The sequence below is a fragment of the Ahaetulla prasina genome, chromosome 4 (genome assembly GCF_028640845.1).
Source record: "Ahaetulla prasina isolate Xishuangbanna chromosome 4, ASM2864084v1, whole genome shotgun sequence".
NCBI lineage: Eukaryota > Metazoa > Chordata > Lepidosauria > Squamata > Colubridae > Ahaetulla > Ahaetulla prasina.
In genome coordinates, this window is record NC_080542.1 from 75,964,009 (window position 1) to 75,987,113 (window position 23,105).

The window sequence follows — 23,105 nt, forward strand, 5'->3', positions numbered from 1 at the left end:
CTACTGGCATGGATTTTGTGCCTTATCTGAATTGCTTAGAGAACCACACACTTCCATATCTCTAACAGAATGGATAACCTTCTTGCAAAAGGGTTGGGAGAATACTAAGAAAGCTCTAGCAGAAGCAGTTGAGAAATATAAAACCCAGACAGACACACACAGGTCTCTCCAACCACCTTTTCAAATAGAAGATAAGGTGTATTTGTCAACTAAGTTCCTAAGATTGAGGCTACCTAGCAAGAAATTCAGACCGAAATTCATTGGTCCTTTCCAGTGGCGAAATGTAAAATTTGTTACTACCGGTTTTGTGGGTGTGGCTAGGTGGTGGTGGTGGGGTAATGTTACTGGGTGGGTGTGGCCAACTTTTTTTTACAATTTTTTTTAAAGAAAAAATGCTTTTAAAAGACTCTGATGATCCCAGCTGATCTGCATGATTATCAGAGGGTTTTTTTTTTAATTTCTAAAATCATTTTTGGGGCAAAGAAAAAATGCTTTTAAAAGTAAAAAAAAAAACACCTCTGAGCGTGTGGCTGAGCGTGTGGCTCAGCCAGGCATGGGGTGGAGCCAGGGATTTTTGCTACCAGTTTTCTGAACCACCTGCCACCATCGCTACAGGATCTGTGATCTGGTCCGAACCAGGAGCATTTCACCCTGATCCTTTTCCTATAGTGAAGGTGATTAACCCTGTAACTGTCCAGCTCAGCCTCTTTCAAATACTAGGGAAAATACATCTCGTGTTTCACAGCAGCCTATTAAAATCAGCAGTGGGCTCTACTTTGAGACCCTTACCAGCTGCCCTCCCCCAATGATAGTACAATATGAAACTCATTGTGAAGTCAAGAAGATTCTTGACTCTAGGTTGCAAAGAGGTTGGTTACAATATTTAGTACTCTGGAAAGGGTACCCTTTGTCAGAAGCTATGTGGATAAAAAGTTGGGATGTGAAAGCTGATAGACTAGTGAAACAATTTCACGATAAATTCTTTGAGAAGCCAAAGGGTCATGCGGGAGGAGGGAGAGGGGGTTAAGTGGTTTTATGAACAACGTGTTAACACTCTTCCTCTGTGTTTTGTCTATTTTATTTTCCAGAGCGTGGTTTTTCCCTCAGGGGGGATGCGTGTCAGCTTTGGAAGTCATATTAACACCAGAAGCTTCCATGCTACCAACTTCTTGTGCTTGGGAAAGTAGGAGGAGGGATTCAGTAGAGTGATTGTAGTTAGACATAATAGCAGTCTTCCCTTCAGTCAAGGTCATGGTGTTCCTGCATCTGGAGGAGAAGTGGTTGCAGTGATGGCTCAAGTTTATTTATTTATTTATTTATTTATTTAATTTTGTCATAATATACACAAGCATAACACAAAAGATTATATAATATATAAACATATATATGAGGAGAAACAAGGTAGTATAAGCATATATAGTTATATATATATTCATACATACATATATACATACATATACATATACATATACATATACATATACATATACATATACATATACATATACATATACATATATATATATATATATATATATATATATATATATATATATATATATATATATGAAGAAACAATAGGACAGGAACGGTAGACACGTTTGTGCTCTTATGTACGCCCCTTAGAGTCCTCTTAGGAATGTGGTAAGGTCAACAGTGGATAGATGAATTTGGGATGAATGGTGATTGGGCCATGTGATGGACCGATAGGTGCAGGGGTTGGATTTGGGGTTTTGATTTACTGAGGGACAAACTCTCAGATTTGGGTTTCCCAGATGTGCCAGTATACCTGCTCTAATAAATGGAACTTTGAGAAATGCTTGCCTTGGAGTTTTTAATTCCCAAACACCATCACTCTGCTAAAAAATTATTCCCTCAATACTGTCAAACTAATTACTAAATCTGCACTGCTATTAATCTTCTCATCGTTCCCATCACCCATCTCCTTCCACTTAAGACTGTAACTTTGTTGCTTGTATCCTTATGATTTATACTGTAATTGATTGTTTCCTGATTGCTTAATTGTACCCTATGACTATCATTAAGTGTTGTAAGTATTGTACCTTGATGAAGGTATCTTTTCTTTTAGGTACACTGAGAGCACCAAGACAAATATCTTGTGCGTCCAATCACACTTGGCCAATAAAAATTCTATTCTATTCTATTCTATTCTAATTGGAGTTGGGGTTTTCTGGAATGCTGACACTCTGCTTAGTTGAAACATTGAGCTCACCTGAGAAAGATGGTGTAACTGGGTGACATCTCATACCTGCTTTTGCAGTTTTGACTTTCATTGTTTTTGGTCTGCATATAGAAAGCTATGCAGATATATTTTTCTTTTCTGAATACAATTTTGATTTTTTTTTTCTGGAAGTCTTTGAGGTTTAAAATGCTTAGTTAAACCTATATAAAAGAAATCATTCTGAAATCTTTTGCTTAGATTTATAAATGTTTTTAACTTACTTAATGAGAATTTACTTCCATCTAAATCTGACTTAATTTTTATTAAAAGCAGAGAATTTATATTGAAGTTTAACTCACATATATTTCAGTGCATTGGCTCAAAATACCTCATTAAAATTGTTTGTTTCTTTTTGAAGTTGTTTTTACTTTCTCTTTTATGTCTTTATGTCTGTGCGCAAGACACACTGATTTTGAATACTTAGGACTCAAGAAGCTCCATCCTATGGCATTTTTTGTTTGTTGCTGCTTCAAGTTGCTGCCCTTTCAGGAATTGTTACAGAAATGAATTATTAATTGTTTAGGAGAAAAAGGGCTCTGGGTATCTAAAAAGGAAATTACAATATTTAAAAAGAGAGATAAAATACTTAGGACATTTGCTTAGTGAAAGAAATAGAAAAATAACATCTGAAAGAATTTTATTTATTTATTTATTTATTTATTTATTTATTTATTTATTTATTTATTCGATTTGTATACCACCCTTCTCCTGAAGGACTCAGGGCGGTTCACAACCGATAAAAAACACATATAATACAAGTTAAAAACAATATTAAAAACTAATTCAATTTATGGCCTGAAAAAAGCTAAAATAAAAATAAAAACTCCATTTAAAAACTGCATTTAAGCTAGCCCTGCGTGATGGAACAAAAGCGAATTGAGGGAATAGTTACTCAACCCTTGCCTAAAATGAAGAAAAAGGAATTTCTAAGATTGACTGAATATTGTAGGCTGTGGGTAGATAATTATGCTATTTTGATTAAAGATTTGTTTACAAAACTATAAGAAGAAGAGCCTAGTTTTATACAATGGACTAAGGAGGAAAAATAATTACTGAACAAACTCAAACAGAATTTGGTAAGTGCTCCTGTATTGGCTCTTCCTTCACTAAGTAAACCATTCCATTTGTTTGTAAACATGGAAAAGGGAATGGCTTTGGGGAGAAGTGGGGAGGAAAGAGACAGGAGGTGGCATTTTTGTCTAAAACAGGGGTAGTCATCCTTTTTATACCTACCGCCCACTTTTGTATCTCTGTTAGTAGTAAAATTTTCTAACCGCCCACCGATTCCACAGTAATGCACCATGTATCGTCATCTGTACATGCCTCTCGCGCATCGTGGATTGGTTTTGGGGGGGGCACCGGCTACCAACTCTGCTTGTCTGTTACAGGTGGGTGGTGTGGGGGGAGATGAGTAAGCTATTCTGGGACGGGGCTCTTTTGTTTGTGGTCGCACTATAGCACCATTTAGTTTCACGTACGTAACGTGAACTAAACTTATGTGCAAGCGATACAAATAGTATATTTTCAGAAATTTAAATTGTCACGCTGAATTTTATGAAAACCTAATGAAAATATTTTTAAATAATGCTATGAAATTTTTTTTAAAAGTCAATTAAATTAAAAAAAGGAAAGTGCTTCAGTATCGGACAGAACCCTACCGCCCACCATGAAAGCTGGAATGCCCACTAGTGGGCAGTAGGGACCAGGTTGACTACCACTGGTCTAAAATGTTAGACCCTGGCAGATTCAAGGATTTTAAAATATGAGAGTATACTTATGGAACAAAACAATTTAGTATTAAGCACTGATATTAGCTTGGATTCAGCTCAGTTTTTAAGGAGATTTAGAAGGAGGATCAGATATCAAATGTTATTGTGCAGAAGACTAGAGTTAGACCTGATTTCATGGATGTTCCCTTGGGAGAATGGGTTAATTTGTTTATAGGTGGGAGGAAAAAGTGCTAGAAGTGCTAGAAATTCAAGTAAATGAGTGCAGATATGATATTGTTGCCATTATGGAAACTTGGTGGGATGAAACCGACAAATGGAACATACAGCTAGAGAGATATAAATTATTTAAAAGAAATAGGATTGGAGTGGAGGCTGACACCTAGCAGACAACTTCATGTCCCAAAAAGTAGAGAAGGGAACAAGGGGATCAGCCATATTGGACTTAATTCTCACTAACAGAAATGAAATTATAGAAGGTGTTTGTCAGATTGTCTCCGATCAATGCTTAAGAAAGAATGACCCTGATTCCATTTGATTTTAGAGATCAGTAACTTTTACTAAGTACGTCAGATTGCAATAGAAGCAAAACTTAGACTGAAAATAGATATGGCTTACAGATACCTTTCCCCTTATTCAGCCCTCCTCCCTCCAAAGGTCAAACAGTTCTAATCCATTGTCCTTCTCCTCTTTGGCCATATGATACTTTGATAGAAGTGATGTTATTCCTCTGTCAATCTTTTGGTTGGAATGTAGTGCTCATTAAACCTGCGCTGTCTGTTTGAATCCTTCATTCTTCCTCCTCTCAAATGTCAGCTGAAGCGTTAAAGGGGCCATCACCTCATCAATCACACATAGCAACAAGTAACTATAAAACATTTAACAAAAAGATAAAACAGTTAAACACTCTAATAAGTAAATAAACACTTAAAGTAATAAGTGGAGGCTGACATTCGGCTCTCCTGAAACAAGGACGTTAGTCCTAGAAAAGAAAAAAGAAATGTTAAGGTTTATCAGGATATTGCTCATAAAATTTTGCTAGCTTTTTGGGGGCACAAACATCTTACTTGTTCACCCAATCAGCTTGGGATAAAGGAAAGTGTTTCCAAGCTACTAAATATTGGATTTTATTTCTATGTTTTCTAGTGTCCAGGATTTCCTTAATCTCAAAATGTTGTTCCCCTTCTATGAGGATAGGTACTGGGGGTTTAGTAGGCTTAGCTCTAAGAGGGGATGTGTGTTCAGGTTTTAGTAAGCTAACATGGAAAACAGGGTGAATTCTTCTCAAAGTTTTAGGTAGTTCTAATTGCACAGTCACTGGATTAATAATTCTCACAATGGGGAAAGGTCCTACATATTTAGGTCCCAGTTTCTTGATTTTTGCATTGTTTGTAAATATTTGGTGGATAGGTAAACTTTATCTCCTACTTGGTACTTCTTCTCAGAAGCCCTTTTTTATCACCTTGTTTTTTGTGCAAGTGATGCGCATCATCAATAGCTTTGCGAGTTATTTCCAGGTACTTTGTATTTGCTCTATCCATTCAGCCAATGACAGAATAGAAGGTCTCTCTTCGGAAAGTTCTGGGATGGGGACAAACTCTTGACCCAACGCCACCTTGAATGGAGTGAAGCCCATGCTACTATAAACTGAGTTATTGTAAGCCACTTCGGCAAAAGTTAGTAGATCTGCCCAATTATCTTGTTGATAATTAATGCAGTTGTGAATGAAGTTGTGAATGCTCCAACACTGGAAATTTTTAAGAAAATGTTGGATAACCATCTGACTGAGATGGTGTAGGGTTTCCTGCCTGGGCAGGGGGTTGGACTAGAAGGCCTCCAAGGTCCCTTCCAACTCTATTGTTATATTATATATTAATATCTGAGATATTGTTCTAGTACCGAGTTCGAGCATTCACAAGATCCATTAGTTTGAGGATGGTGGGAGGAGCTTAAGCCCTGGGTGAAGCCAAGGGGTTGTAAAAACTTTTTCCAGAATTGGGAAGTGAATTGCACTCCCCGGTCTGAGATAATACGTTCAGGGACCCCATGTAACCTGTAGATGTGCTGTACAAACAATTTCGCCAAGGTTTTAGCTGAGGGTATTTTAGGACAAGGGATGAAATGTACTTGTTTGGAAAACAAGACTGTCACTACTCAGATTACTATATAGCCCCCACTCTCGGGCAATTCCACTATGAAGTCCATGGATATTTCTTTCCATGGGGCTCGTGGGCAAGCAATTGATTGGAGCAGTCCTTGTGGTTTTCCTGGTGGTCTTTTTGCTGCAGCATACACAGTACAACTTGCTAAGTACAATTCAATGTCTTTTTTAAGTCCTGGCCACCAGAATTGCCTTTTCAGAAGATACAAGGTTTTCACGAACCCAAAGTGTCCAGCCATTTTAGCATCATGGCAGCGCTGAAGTATGGTCTCCCTTGCTAATGCCGGGACATAGAGTTTTGCCCCCACCCAGGCCAGTCCATCATGGAGGGCACATTCATGGGAGTGGGCTAAAAACCAGTCGTCAGTGTCCAGGGCTTCCTTCAGCAAGTTGATGAGATCATCTGGTAGTGTTGCATCGGTTTGTGCTTGGGTACGGGTAATAGCCGGGGCAGCTAGTTGTTGAACCGGAAGTTTAGGGTGTGCCACTTCTTTGTGAGCACTATTGTACTGAGGTAAGCGGGAAAGGGCGTCTGCCAGGAAATTCTTGCCCCCTGGAATGTATCACAAGGAGAAGGTAAAACAGTTAACGTATTGGGCCCATCGAGCTTGCTTTGGCGATAGTTTTCTGGAAGTTTTCAGGGCCTCTAAGTTTTTATGATCAGTCCATACCTCAAACAGGTGTTTGGCCCCCTCCAAGAATTGTCTCCATGTTTGGAGAGCCCAGTGCACGACAAATGCTTCTTTCTCCCAGATGGCCCATCTCCTCTCTGTTTCAGTAAGTTTTCGAGATGTGTACACACAAGATTGAAGCTCTCATTTAGCATTGTTTTGGAGTAAAACCACTCCCACTGCTACATCACTAGCATCTGCTTGAACCACAAATGGGGACTCCATGTCAGGGTGCTTGAGGACAGGCTCGGCAGCAAATAGTCGCTTCAACTTTTCAAAAGCGGCTTGACACTCCATTGATCACTCTAGTAGTAAGGAAGGTTTGGTTTTGCATTCCCTGTTGTTTTAAGGAGATTGGTGATTGGCAGGGCAATGTCAGCAAATGAGGAAATGAACTGGCGAGAGAAATTGGCAAAATCCAAGAAACTCTGCAACTGTTTGTGGGTGCGAGGGGGTGCCCACTCTAGTACTGCTTGGACTTTTGCAGGATCCATCTCCAAGCCCTCAGAGGAAATACAGTATCCCAAGTAGTCAATTTTTGTTTGATGAAATTCACATTTAGACAATTTTGCATAAAGTTCCACAGCCAGTAATTTTTTGAGCACTACTCTTACTAGTTTCACATGCTCCTCCATTGTCTCTCTGTAGATAACGATGTCAATAAGATAGACTTGAACCCTGTTAAACAGATGTTCATGAAGCACTTCATTTATCAATTGCATGAACACTGCGGGCACCCCTTGCAGTCCAAATGGGAGTACTCGAAATTGGAAGTAACCAAGGGGACAGTTGAAGTCTGTTTTCCATTCATCCCCCTTCTTTTATGCGCACTCTGTAGTAAGCTTCTCATAAGTCCAATTTGGTGAAAAACTTCCCCTTTCCCAAATGGGCCAGCATATTCTTCATAAGAGGCATGGGATACATGTTTTCAGCGCACACACAGTTTAAATTCCTATAGTCCACTATGAGGCAGTAGGTGCCATCTTTCTTTTCCCGGAACATCACTGGAGCCGCTACTCGAGGCCAAGCCGGTTGAATGAATCCTCGCTCCAAATTTTTGTCTATAAAGTTCCGTAGCTCTCCCAATTCTTTTTGTGTCATGAGATAAGCTTTCGGTTTTGGGAGTTTTACCCCTGGAAGGATTTCAATTGCACAGTCCATAGGCCTATGGTAGCACATCAGAGGCCTTCTCGCTAAAACCCCCCCGCAGGTCCCAGTACTCTTTTGGAATCTTTTCCTCCCCCTCTAGTCGCTCCGTCACAGAGCCCAGGAATTCGGCGGATGCAGGTTTTCCTGCTTTGGCCACTCTCTTCCCCGCCTTCTGCAACTTGGAGTGGAACCGTAGGACCCCCATCTTCCAGTTTATTTGCGGGTTCCACTTCCGGAGCCAAATCAGTCCCAGCCCAACCGGTTGGTCCATCCCCGGTGTCACGATAAAGTTCAGGGTCTCTCGATCTTATATGATCATCTCTATAGGTTCCATTATAAAATGGATGGGGCCACCCCACCACCAATCCATCTAATTGGCAAAATGAATGGCGGTGAATGGCGCAGGCTGGTAAAAGCCTGTTATTAAGAACAGCCTGTTATTAAGAACACAAAGCCTGCAATTACTGCAGGTTCGAGCCCGGCCCAAGGTTGACTCAGCCTTCCATCCTTTATAAGGTAGGTAAAATGAGGACCCAGATTGTTGGGGGGGCAATAAGTGGACTTTGTAAAAATATACAAATAGAATGAGACTATTGCCTTATACACTGTAAGCCGCCCTGAGTCTTCGGAGAAGGGCGGGGTATAAATGTAAACAAACAAAAAAAAAAAGGCAATGGGTATACTCAAGGTTTTTAATTTTAGTTTCATCTTCTTCACCACCTTGGGGCTGATGATGCACCTGGTACATCCTGAGTCCAAAAGGGCTAACATTTCCCCCTGTGCTCCTGAGGATGGGACATGCGGTTTAATATTGCATTCAGTTTTGATCACCACAATGTAAAAAAGATGTTGAGACTCTAGAAAGAGTGCAGAAAAGAGCAATAAAGATTATTAGGGGACTGGAGGCTAAAACATATGAAGAATGGTTGCAGGAACTCAGTATGTCTAGTTTAATGAAAAGAAGGACTAGGGGAGACATGATAGCAGTGTTCCAATATCTCAGGGGTTGCCACAAAGAAGAGGGAGTCAAACTATTCTCCAAAGCACCTGAGGGTAGAACAAGAAGCAATGGGTGGAAACTAATCAAGGAGAGAAGCAACTTAGAACTAAGGAGAAATTTCTTAGTTAGGAGAAAATTCCTGACAGTTAGAACAATCAATAAGTGGAACAACTTGCCTGCAGAAGTTGTGAATGCTCCAACACTGGAAATTTTTAAGAAAATATTGGATAGCCATTTGTCTGAAATGGTGTAGAGTTTCCTCTCTGGGCAGGGGGTTGGACTAGAAGACCTCCAAGGTCCCTTCCAACTCTGTTATTAGGTTATGTTAAAGGAAGGCCATCCAAACAGCCATCCAAGCAGCCATCCAATCAGCCATCCAAACAGCCATCCAAACAGCCACCCAACAATCCACCCAACCAGCCATCCAAACAACCAGCCATCCAAACAACCAAACTACCATCCAACCATCTATACAACCATCTATTGTACACAACCCCCAACCTACTAACATCCAAAACTAGGTATGCACGCCCCTTACCTCTTCAACACCAATCATATCAGATCTCAAATGCAAATTGATAAATGCAAGAAGCATAGTCAACAAATTACCTGAATTTATCCTCTTATTAAACAGTGGCACATTTGATATCATTTTTGTTTGTGAAACATGGCTGAATTCATCCCTTCCTGACTCCATTATCTCAAACAAAGAATATCAAGTCTATCGATCAGATCGGGAAAACCGAAGAGGTGGTGGAGTGGCTATCTTTTACAAAAAGTCACTGAATCTAAAAAATATCCAAGTAGCACATAAACTCTCTCTTCCTGAAACTATAGTATGCGACCTATCCCTTGACACTACTCTTCGATTCTTACTATGCTACAGAGCCCCTGACTATGACATTACCCATGCAAATATGCTAACCTCAATGCTAACATGGGCTACCTCTTGCCCATACCCTCTCATCTTCCTGGGTGACCTAAATCTACCTCTCATTAACTGGACAACTAATGAATGTTCAACTGACCCAATCCATACTACACTCTACAACGCTGTTACAAACCTAGGTCTTGAACAACTTGTAACTAACAATACAAGACTCAACAACTGCCTTGACCTCATCTTCTGCAACAATCCAAACTCAATTTACAGACTACAAATTAAAGAACCTTTTTCCAACAGTGACCACTGCATGATTGATTTTTGTCTCAATATACGTCCATACTTAAATCGTCATAACAACAGAACTCCCAACTACAACTTCAAAAAAGCCAATTACGACCTCATAAACAACGATCTTTCATTTCTGGACTGGCAAAATCTGTTTGCAACCTGCATAACCGCTGATGACCACTATAGAGTCTTCCTACTTGAAATCAATAGAGTCATTAAATTATATGTACCACAAATGACTACCATGTCCAAGAAAAACAAACTACCCATATCAATAAAAAAGCTTCAATCAAAAAAAAAATCCCTCTGGAAAAGTAACAAAAAAGGCTATGTTGCAAATTTCAAAAACCGCTACAGAAACATATGCAACCAAATAAAAACTGAATGCACAAATTACCACACCAAGCAAGAAGAGAACCTTCTACGCACAAATTCCAATCGTGCCTTTTATAATTTTGTCAACAATAAACTTAAAGACTCAAGATCCATCCCACCACTAAAAGATTCTAACAACAAAGAATGCAATGACGAAACAGTCAAAGCAAACCTCTTCAACATTTTCTTTAGCTCAGTTTTTGTAAACTCCGATAACACATATCCGACATTCCACAAACGAACCAGCAATGACTGTGATGATTTAACTCATATAGATTTCACAGAAGACAACGTTGGTAAAGCTCTTCACAACTTAAAACCATCACTTTCTATTGGACCCGATGGACTATGTGCATATTTCTTAAAAAAACTTTCCATTAATATAGCTGAACCCCTAAGTATTATCTTTGATAAAGCTTTCACTACCAGTTCTCTTCCCCAACTTTGGTCACTAGCCACAGTCATCCCTATCTTCAAAAAAGGAGACCCCAGCTTAGTCGAAAACTACAGACCGATCTCCCTTTGCTGCATCACCTGCGAAGTCATGGAATCTATCATCAACCAATCCATTACCTCACACTTAGAAACTAACAACCTACTCTCCAACAAACAATTTGGTTTCAGGAAAAAATTATTATGTAACTTACAACTTCTCCACTGCAAAAACATATGGACTTCAAATCTCGATCAAGGCAAATCAATAGATGCAATCTACATAGACTTCTGCAAAGCTTTTGACTAAGTAGTACACGATAAACTTCTCCTAAAACTAACATCCTATGGCATCTCAGGATCCCTCCACAAATGGATATCTGCTTTTCTGTCTAACAGACAACAAGTGGTCAAAATTGGCAATGCTTTATCAAATCCTGTTCCTGTCAAGAGTGGCGTTCCTCAAGGCAGCGTCCTTGGACCAACACTCTTTATACTATACATTAATGATCTTTGTGACCACATCTCAAGTAATTGTGTTCTCTTTGCTGATGATGTCAAACTATTTAACACCACAGACAATACTTCTATCATTCAAAACGACCTTGATCATCTATCCGCTTGGTCTAAAAATTGGCAGCTCCAAATTTCAACCTGCAAATGCTCAGTCTTACATATAGGAAAAAGAATCCAAAAACTAAGTACATACTAGATGGACATTACCTTACAGACGACCCCCATTCCGTTAAAGACCTTGGAGTTTTCATGTCAAATGATCTAAGTGCCAAAGCCCACTGCAACTACATAGCAAAAAAAGCTCTAAGAGTTGTAAACCTAATTTTGCATAGCTTCTTTTCCAAAAACACCACACTACTAACCAGAGCATATAAAACATTTGCTAGACCAATTCTAGAATACAGCTCACCTGTTTGGAACCCTCACCACATCTCTGACATCAATACAATTGAACGTGTCCAGAAATATTTTACAAGAAGAGTTCTCCATTCCTCTGAAAACAACAAAATACCTTATCCCACCAGACTTGAAATCCTAGGCTTAGAAAACTTGGAACTCCGTCGCCTTCGACAAGATCTAAGTTTAACTCACAGAATCATCTATTGTAATGTCCTTCCTGTCAAAGACTACTTCAGCTTTAATTGCAATAATACAAGGGCAACCAATAGATTTAAACTTAATGTTAACCGCTTTAATCTAGATTGCAGAAAATATGACTTCTGTAACAGAATCATCAGTGCTTGGAATACTTTACCTGACTCTGTGGTCTCTTCCCATAATTCTAAAAGCTTTAACCAAAAACTTTCTACTATTGACCTCACCCCATTCCTAAGAGGACCATAAGGGGTGTACATAAGCGCACAAACGTGCCTACCGTTCCTGTCCTATTGTTTTTTTTCTTCCTATATATATATATATGCTCATACCTCCTAATATTTATTCATATATATGTTTATATGCTATATAATCTTTTTGTATGAAGTTGTGACAAAATAAATAAATAAAAATATGAAGGGAAGTAATGGATATGCAATAGTAGAAGGAAGAGAAGGAATTTTGATAGAAGCTGGAAAATTGCCTTTAAATTGATCTCCAGAGACTTGTGAATTGTAAATTTGAGAAGAACAAGGGTTGATTTCTGATTTGGAAGCCAAGATGGCAGCGCAGAAGGAACTGAATGTTTAATGGAATCTCTGATTTGGAAGCCAAGATGGCAGCGCAGAAGGAACTGAATGTTTAATGGAATGTTTAATGGAATCGCTTCTGCGCATGCGCGTAATGGCGGTGGTATCTTGATCTCGTGAAGAAAGCAGCTGGTGTTTCCCAGCCGAGATGCACGGACTTTGGCCCCAGGTGGGTCAGCATGCCGGCAACCGAGAGTGAGGTCTTTGGACCTCGGTGGTCTCTCGGTTGCTGAGTTCGGGGCCGGAGTCTTGGGAGAGCAGCGGATGGCGGCGGCCATTTTGGGGTAGGGCCTACCATCCCGGACCGGCTTTAAGATCCTCGGCCGTGAGCCGGGCTGCGCGGACATCGCAGACCTCGGCTTCTGAGATCTTCGGCCGTTGAGCCGGGCTGCATGGACTGCATGGACTGCACAGACTGCATAGCCACGGACTGGCTTTTGAGACCGCTGGCCGCTGGCCGGGCTGCATAGACTTCGGCCCCAGGTGGGTCATCGTGCTGGCAGTCGAGAGTGAGGTCTTTGGACCTCAGTGGTCTCTCGGCTGCTGAATTCGGGGCCGGAGCCTTGGGAGAGCAGCGGATAGCGGCGGCCATTTTAGGATTGGGGTTACCGTCCCGGACTGGCTTTTTGAGATCCCCGGCCGTGAGCAAATGCTGGCGGCAGTGTGGTGGGCCGTTCGGGCCGGAGTCTTGGAGGGCTCGAATATCAGCTGTTTCTCCCCCTCCCAGCTGACTTCTTGGGTATGTTTAGCCTTGGCCGCGACTTCCATCAGCGGCAGGATTTTGGAACCGCATTCTTTACCAACAGAGGGACAGCGGATGGCGGCGACCATTTCGGGGTGGGGCAGTCGTCCCGGGCGGGCCTTAGTTCGATCCCCTGGCTGCTTACAAGGTTGGCGGCAGGGTGGTGGGCCACTCGGGCTGGACTTTTGGAGGGCCCGAAGTTCGGCTGTTTCTCCCCCCCCCCCAGTTGACTTTTCTGTCAGGTCTGGCCTTCGCTGAAATGTTCCTCAGCGGCATGATTTTGTGCCGCATTTTTCATCAGCGGCACATCAGCGGAGCGTCCTCGACTTCTATCTGCGGCACGCTGGAACATGAATCTAACATGGATCCAGTGCTATTAATGGCGGCCTCTGGAACGGCGGTGATTTTGGCGGCAATTGCGGTACTGGCGGCACTAGAGCATGCGGTATTCCATCAGACCACGGAGTGGCAGGAACCCCTTTCCCAGGATGGAGAAATGCCGAGTTTCCGAGGGCCACTATTTCATCTTAGTGGTCGGCAACCGAGGAGGATATTATTGTACCAGCTGTCGGGGGGGAGACCATTAGATTTGGCCGGACCCCTGGACCCCTTGGTTGTTTCCTGGATCATCTGGACTTGGCCGGCTTTGGGTTCATCTGGACTTGGGCGGAACAGTCAACTCGGTTGGCCTAGAAACCGTTTAACATCTATGCTGGCTTGGGTTGTACACTTTAGCTGTCGTTATTCTTTCATGAGATACTCATCCACCGATCTATTACGACTGCGAGGTTCCCCCGCCTCGCAGGAATGGCCCTCTAGGTTATCGAGAGCTTACCTCAACGAAGGGTCTTGGGACCCAGAGAGGTGGCATGCGGCCAAGAAGAGTTTTTGGGGATTTTTAAATAGGTTTTTTAAGAGGGGTCTTTTAAGGGGAGGGAGGGATACGACGGGTGGGGGGAATAACCTGTCGGGGAGGGATTTAGCCCCTGTGCTTGTTCGCGGCATTGTACCATCTGGTCCGAAGGTGGAGGGGGATGGGTTCGTTCCAGGAGTGGAGAATCATTCCATCTGTACAGTAAGTGGGAGAGGCAGATATGGCGGAAGCGGGGGGCCATATCAAGTGTTGGGAGCACGTGCTCGCTGTCTCAAAACAATCACGTGCTCCGGCCCCTCAGTCTTTCCCCGTTCCCCGGGTGGCCATGGTCCTCAGAGCCTTGGTCTCCGGTTGATGTTATGTAATGCCCGGTCCGTGGTCAATAAGGCCCCCTGATTGGTGATTTTATTCAGGGGGAAGCCGCGGACCTTATGGGCATTACGGAGACCTGGTTGGGTCCAGAGGGGGGGGGTTCCCCTTGTGGAGTTATGCCCACCAGGTTTCCGAGCATTTCATCAGCCGAGAGCCCAAGGTAGGGGTGGGGCGGTAGCGGTTATCATTAGAGAAAGTCTAGAGCTGAGGGAGGCCACTGTACCTCAGATTGCCGCTTGTGAATCCCTCTTTGTGAAGTGGGGCCATCGGGATCAGATGGGCTTGTTGATCACGTACCTGGCTCCTTGCTGCGTGACCACAGCCCTACCCGAGTTGTTGGAGGTGCTCACCGGGGTGGCGGTTGAGACCCCCAGACTGATAGTCATGGGGGACTTTAACCTGCCATCGACGGGCTTGTTATCAACAACGGCTTGGGAGTTCCAGGCTTCCATGACGGCCTTGGACCTGATTCAGGTAATTGATGGCCCCACGCACATAGGGGGTGGCACACTGGACTTGATTTATATCTCTGGTCAGTGGCGAAATGATCTGGTATTAGATAAGTTAGAAACAGAACTGGTGTCATGGTCAGATCATTTTCTCAATCGCCTAGAGTTTCGGACCGCTATCCACCACTGCAGGGAGACGGAGCCAATGCGTTGGTTCCGTCCCAGGCGCCTGATGGACCTGGAGAGGTTCCTGATGGAGCTTGGGCCGTTTCCTGAGGATCTGGCCCACGGCACGGCTGGAGAGCTAGTTGCGGCCTGGGAACGGGCCGCGGCTGGAGCTTTAGACCGTGTCGTGCCCTTGCGGCCTCTGACCCGGCGTAGGTCTCGACCGGCCCCTTGGTTCTCCAAGGGGCTGAGGGAAATGAAACGCCGGAGAAGATGCCTAGAGAGTGCCTGGAGGTCCAGCCGTTCAGAAGCTGACCGAACACTAGTTAGATCCTATTCTAGTACCTACCTAGTGGCAATGAGGGAGGCGAGGCGCTCCTACGCTTCCACCCTCATTGCGTCGGCAGATAACCGCCCGGCCACCCTGTTTCGGGTGACCCGCTCCCTCCTGCATCAGGAGGTGCGGGATGACCCGTTGCAGGGCCGTGCCGAGGAGTTTAGTGGTTATCTATACGACAAAATCGTTCAGCTCCGGGACGGCTTGGACCGAAATTGGGATGATCCAGGTGGGAGGGCAGAGTCGCGTCTTGTGGAGGTTATTTGGGATGAGTTTGATCCTGTGACTCTCGAGGACATGGACAGGTTGCTGGGGAGGCTGCATACTACGACATTTTTACTGGACCCGTGCCCTTCCTGGTTGGTGCTGGCCTCCCGGGAAGTGACACGAGGCTGGCTCCAGGGGATTACTAACGCTTCTTTGTTGGAGGGAGTTTTCCCTGCTGCCTTGAAGGAGGCAGTGGTGAGACCCCTCCTCAAGAAGCCTTCCCTGGACCCAGCTATTTTAGTTAACTACCGTCCGGTCTCCAACCTTCGCTTTACTGCGAAGGTTGTAGAGAGTGCTGTGGCACAGCAGCTACCCCAGTACCTGGATGAAGCTGTCTATCTAGACCTGTTCCAGTCCGGTTTCCGACCCGGATACAGCACGGAGACAGCTTTGGTCGCGTTGGTGGATGATCTCTGGAGGGCCAGAGACAGGGGTTATTCCTCTGCCCTGGTCCTATTAGACCTCTCAGCGGCTTTCGATACCATCGACCATGGTATCCTGCTGCGCTGGTTGGAGGGGTTGGGAGTGGGAGGCACCGTTTATCGGTGGTTCTCCTCCTATCTCTCCGACCGGTCGCAGACGGTGTTGACAGGGGGGCAGAGGTCGACCGCGAGACACCTCACTTGTGGGGTGCCGCAGGGGTCGATTCTCTCGCCCCTCCTGTTCAACATCTATATGAAGCCATTGGGTGAGATCATCAGTGGCTTTGGGGTGAGATATCAACTGTACGCTGATGATACTCAGCTGTACTTTTCCACCCCGGGCCACCCCAACGAAGCTGTTGAAGTGTTGTCCCGGTGTTTGGAAGCCGTACGGGTCTGGATGGGGAGGAACAGGCTCAAGCTCAATCCCTCCAAGACGGAGTGGCTGTGGATGCCGGCACCCTGATACAGTCAGCTGCAGCCGCAGCTGACTGTTGGGGGCGAGTTATTGGCTCCAAAGGAGGGAGTGCGCAACTTGGGTGTTCTCCTGGATGCACGGCTGTCATTAGAAGATCATTTGGCAGCCGTCTCCAGGAGCGCCTTTCACCAGGTTCGCCTGGTGCGCCAGTTGCGCCCCTCCTTGATCGGGATGCCCTATGCACAGTCACTCATGCTATTGTTACCTCCCGCCTGGATTATTGCAATGCTCTCTACATGGGGCTCCCCTTGAGATGCACTCGGAGGCTTCAGTTGGTCCAGAATGCAGCTGTGCGGGTGATAGAGGGAGTCTCACGTAGCTCCCATGTGACACCTCTCCTGCACAGACTGCACTGGCTTCCTGTTGCCTTCTGGGTGCATTTCAAGGTTCTGGTTACCATCTTTAAAGCGCTCCATGGCTTGGGACCTGGGTACTTACGGGACCGCCTTCTGTTACCGCATGCCTCCCACCGACCCTATGCTCACACAGAGAGGGCCTTCTCAGGGTGCCGTCCACGAGACAATGTTGGCTGGCGGCCCCCAGGGGAAGATCCTTCTCTGTGGGGACCCCCACTCTTTGGAATGAACTTCCCCCTGGTTTACGTCAAATACCTGACCTTCGGACCTTCCGCCCCGAACTGAAAACATATCTGTTTGTTCGTGCGGGGCTTTCTTAAATTGTTTAGTTTTAAATTTTAAACATCTCTCTGGTTTTAATTGGGGTTTTTAGATTCTTAACTATTTTAATTTCAGCCACACTGTATAATAAGTTTTTTAATTTTATTTTAACTGTACATTGTTTCTTTTTATTTTGGCTGTACACCGCCCTGAGTCCTTCGGGAGAAGGGCGGTTTATAAATCTAATAAAATAAATAAATAAATAAATAAATAATGAAAGTAAGAAAAGAGAGTTAGAGAACATGAAAGTCATAGAAAATGGAGGCGGTAAATTGGTATTATCCAACGGAAGGCAAATGTTGATTTTGGGAAGACTATATCAGAGTAATCATTGGAAGACTAAGGCATTATGTGATTCATTTTTGAAAACTTATGGATGCTGTGGATTGTAATTAAATAAATATGGGACAAATGCATAGTATGTAAAAGAGTTAATAAACAAATTCTACAACATACAGAAAGGGAAGACATTTAGTGTGAGGCCATTTCAATGCATTCAAGTTGATTCTATTGAACTACCTCAAGTGGGGAGATTTAAATATTTATTGGTGAGAGTGGATCACTTGACTGGATGAGTTGAATCCTATCCAGCCATGAAGGCCACAGCAGCAGTAATCACCAAAAATTATATTGGAACAAATAATACCTAGAGATAGGATAGTAGAAGCTATAGATAGTGACTCATTTTACTGCAAAAGTGCTTCAATCAATCATGGAGGCAGTAAGAATTCATTGGGAATGTCATGTTCCATGGAACACAAATTCATCTATGCCATGGACTAAAAGTTTATCCTTGGCCTTGCTCAGAATTTGAACCCACCTCAAAAGAGATACTAGTATTTCATTTTATGAAATGATGTTTGGATTAACATACTTGTGCAGAGTGGGGGAAATTCCACAATATGAAACTAAGGATACATTTGTAAAGAACTGTATACTTGGGCTGTCCTCTTCTTTGTCTTATCTCAAGAAGAAAGGACTGCTAGCTCAACTCCACCTCTCAAATTTGCTGTCCATAAATTCCAGCTTGGTGATTGGGTCCTGATAAGCTGACATGAGGAAAAACTTAGCCCAGCTTGGGAAAGACCCTACCAAGTTTTCCTGACAACAGAAACAGCAGTCTAGATAAAAGAGAAAGGGTGGACCCACTACACACCTGTAAAAGTACCAGTGGGTGAACCAACGGAGTGGAAAGTGGTTCCTGGAGAAGACTTGCTGAGAATAAATATTGCCAAAAACTGATGTGGTCATTGTGTATGAACAGGTTTTGTCTGTGATTTTTCTCATTGCAGGAATTGCAGCCTTATATCATTTTTGGAGAAGCCGGCTACCTATGCTGTTCCATCCCAAGGAATCCTCAGCTAACATTGAGCTTCAACAGTTCCTGGATATGCTGGTTTTGTTATTGTAATGGTTTTACTAATTGTTGCTGCTGTTATTATTGTTGCGATTGTGGACTGATACAAGCTTGTGGGGAATAGTGGGGCACTGTGATTGTGGAAATGTCTAAAAGATTGCTTCCCATAGAAACTCTATAACCTATATATCCTGTACTGGAGAATTGGAGCATTGAATCAGATCAACCTGACCTGAACACAGTAGTCCTAAGATTTAGTATTAGCAAATTAGCAAATACTAAAGGTTTAGTATTAGCAAACCTTTTCAGCACCGAGTGCTGAAACAGGAGCCTGCAGACGTGCATGTGCCGGAAACTGGAAGAGCAGCAGCCTGATGTGTATGCGTGTGCCAGGAAGATGATCTTCCGGTTTCCAGCACATGCATGTGCACTGGCCACTTGGTCTTCCCATTTTTGGTGTGCCTGTGTGTGCGAAGACCAGCTGGCCAGTGTGCATGCACACATCGAAAACCAGAAGATCATCTTTCCAGAATGCACATGCCCACTGGGCAGCTGCTCTTCCGGTTTCCGGCACTCCCAGATGTGTAAAGACCAGCTAGACGGTATGCTGGAACCCGGGAGAGCAACAGGCAATGGCTTGCATGCCCAGAGAAATGGCTCTGAATGCCACTTCTGGCACATGTGCCATAGGTTCGCCATCATGGTCCTAGGAGATAGATATATCATAATCCATAAAGATATAGAATGGATCAATATAATGCAATGGTTAAATATTTGGGAATAATTGTCTTATTGGGAGGAATAATAGGAGGAGAATATAATGCAACAATAAGTGCGAAAAATCATGTATTAAAAAAAGAGGGTGGCTCTTAACACTGCACAAGGTAATAACACAATCAGATTGTGGACCAAACAGTGCAATCCTCTCAACCTGACATTAACCCCAATAAGCATCAAGATGCAGTGTTACAGGCTTAGGTATTGATACGAATAGTAAATACAACTACTTCTACTAAACGACATTCTTTATTTAACATAATAACAGAGTTGGAAGGGGCCTTGGAGGTCTTCTAGTCCAACCCCCTGCCCATGCAGGAAACCCTACAACATGTCGAACAAATGGCTATCCAACATTTTCTTAAAAATTTCCAGTGTTGGAGCATTCACAACTTCTGCAGGCAAGTTGTTCCACTTATTGATTGTTCTAACTGTCAGGAAATTTCTCCTTAGTTCTAAGTTGCTTCTCTCCTTGATTAGTTTCCACCCATTGCTTTTTGTTCTACCCTCAGGTGCTTTGGAGAATAGTTTGATTCCCTCTTCTTTGTGGCAACCCCTGAGATATTGGAACACTGCTATCATGTCTTCCCTAGTCCTTCTTTTCATTAAACTAGACATACCGAGTTCCTGCAACTGTTCTTCATATGTTTTAGCCTCCATTCCCCTAATCATCTTTATTGCTCTTCTCTGCACTCTTTCTAGAGTCTCAACATTTTTTTACATCGTGGTGACCAAAACTAAATGCAATATTCCAAGTGTGGCCTTACCAAGGCATTATAAAGTGGTATTAACACTTCACATGATCTTTGATTCTATCCCTCTGCTTATGCAGCCCAGAACTGAGTTGGGTTTTTTGGCAGCTGCTGTACACTGCTGGCTCATATCTAAATGGTTGTCCAGTAGGACTCCAAGATCCCTCTCACAGTTACTACTATTGAGCAAGGTACCACATATACAGTACCTGTGCATTTTGGGTTTTTTTTGCCTAAATGTAGAACCTTACTTTTTTCACTGTTGAATTTCATTTTGTTAGTTAGCACCCAATGTTCAAGTCTGTCAAGATCCTTCTGTATCTTGAGCCTATCTTCTGGAGTGTTGGCTATTCCTGCCAGCTTGGTGTCATCTGCAAATTTGATGAGTTCCCCATCTATCCCCTCATCCAGTCATTGATGAAGATGTTGAAGAGTACTGGGCCTAAAACAGAGCCTTGGGGTACTCCACTGCATACTTCCCTCTATGTGGGTGTAGTTCCATTGAGGACTACACATTGAGTGCGGTTGGTCAGCCAGTTACGAATCCATCTGGTGGTAGTGCTGTCTAACCCACATTTTTCTACTTTATCTAGTAGTAAGTTATGGTTTACTCTATCAAATGCTTTGCTGAAGTCCATGTAATTTATATCGACAGCATTCCTCTGGTCCACTAATTCTGTCACTTTCTCAAAGAATGCGATAAGATTAGTCTGGCATGATCTGTTTTTGACAAACCCATGTTGGCTTTTGGTTATTACTTTGTTTGCTTCTAGGTGTTTATTTCATTCCTTTTATGAGGAAATGGAAACTAAGACAGAAATCCTTTCCATATTTAAGAATATGTTCATAGATCTAGGTGAAAGAATTGTAGGCTCTCTTAGTGTAACAAATTGCTATGTATGTAGAGGTACAAATATGCGAGAACAATGGCCTTGGGAAGCTAAAGAACTTAATCTGATTTCCTTAAAAAAGTCTAATGCCATAGTTAATCTTATCTGGAATACCCAGAATAGACCCAGTAATTGGGCACTGGAAACATCTATAGCAGGGCATATATGTTTTGCTAGGGAAGAATCTAGCCAATATAATATTAGTGTTGACACATTCCTTTGTAATAACAGATTAGAAGGAAATAATGCCAACATCACATGACACAACCTAGTAACCCAGTTGAAAATATCCCTAGACTGAGTGGATTACGGATGGATGTGGGTAATGAAATTCTTTATTGGCATGCTCCAGATGGCTTATATTGGATATATGAAAAGTTTACTTATGTGCAATTGCCTAGCTGATAGTATGGAACATGTGTATTAGGAACTGTGAAACCTAGTTTTTTTCTACTGTCCGTACAACAAGGTGAAAGACTGGGTGTACCTGTTTATGAGGAAGTAGGCCACAGATAGAATAGAATAGAATAGAATTTTTTATTGGCCAAGTGTGATTGGACACACAAGGAATTTGTCTTGGTGCATATGCTCTCAGTGTACATAAAAGAAAAGATACGTTCATCAAGGTACAACATTTACAACACAATTGATGATCAATATATCAATATAAATCATAAGGATTGCCAGCAACAAGTCATACAGTCATAAGTGGAAAGAGATTGGCGATGGGAACTATGAAACGATTAATAGTAGTGCAGATTCAGTAAATAGTCTGACAGTGTTGAGGGAATTATTTGTTTAGCAGAGTGATGGCCTTCGGGAAAAAACTGTTCTTGTGTCTAGTTGTTCTGGTGTGCAGTGCTCTATAGCGTCGTTTTGAGGGTAGGAGTTGAAACAGTTTATGTCCAGGATGCGAGGGATCTGCAAATATTTTCACGGCCCTCTTTTTGATTCGTGCAGTATACAGGTCCTCAATGGAAGGCAAGTTGGTAGCAATTATTTTTTCTGCAGTTCTAATTATCCTCTGAAGTCTGTGTTTTTCTTGTTGGGTTGCAGAACCGAACCAGACAGTTATAGAGGTGCAAATGACAGACTCAATAATTCCTCTCTCAGCTCTAAGAGAGTTGAAAATAGGAGAATGGAAGGATGATGAGTGACCTCCTGAAAGAATAATATAGATATACAGACCAGCTACCTGGGTAGAAGATGGAATGTATGGTTATAGAAGCCCTATTTATATGCTGAATAGAATTATAAGGTTACAGGCATTGCTTGAAATAATAACTAATGAAACTGCTATTGCTTTAAATTTAATAGCTAAACAGAACACTCAGTTTCAAAGAGAATAGACTTGCTTTACACTATTTGTTAACAAAAGAAGGAGGTGTGTGTGGAAAATTTAATTTCACAAAATGTTGTTTGCAAATAGATGATCAAGGAACAGCTACAGAAGAGATCTGCCTAAATGAGGAAAGTTGCACAGTGCAGGTTTGGACTGGGGCAGTAGACTTCAACTGGTTTGGCAGTATCTTCTCTGACTGAAAACAGATTAGGTTCTTAGTGTTGTTAGCCTTTGGAGGTCTCCTTCTCCTCCCATTTCATCCAGTGAGTGATTAGATCCACCATCACTGGGATAACAGTCATAGCCTCATCAGACTCTCCTGATAAACCGGCAAAGATCATGGTCCTCAAGATCATCCCCTAGTCAATATAGTTCCCTAGTCAATCATTGACAGGAAGCACCCTGTCCTAAAATAAAGGAGGAATGAAGGGACATAGTAATTAGAATTCGTCTAACTCCTGCTATCTTGCTCCTGTTTTTGCTTGCTGCGCTGATGCCAGGAACATCCTGCTCAATAGTTGAGGAGGGCAGAAGAAAGATCCGCCCAGGGTTGAGACCTATAAGGTTACAAGG

At 42.9% G+C, this 23,105-nt stretch overlaps 1 long non-coding RNA gene across 1 annotated transcript in view; it reads right to left on the minus strand.

Moving 5' to 3' along the window:
• Positions 1–4,641: 4,641 nt before the first annotated feature.
• LOC131197681 (uncharacterized) overlaps positions 4,642–23,105 on the minus strand; it is a 60,529-nt gene continuing 42,065 nt past the window's right edge. The window contains exon 3 of the long non-coding RNA XR_009155003.1: positions 4,642–4,951. This is a non-coding gene — a long non-coding RNA (uncharacterized LOC131197681). The remainder of the gene's footprint in view (positions 4,952–23,105) is intronic.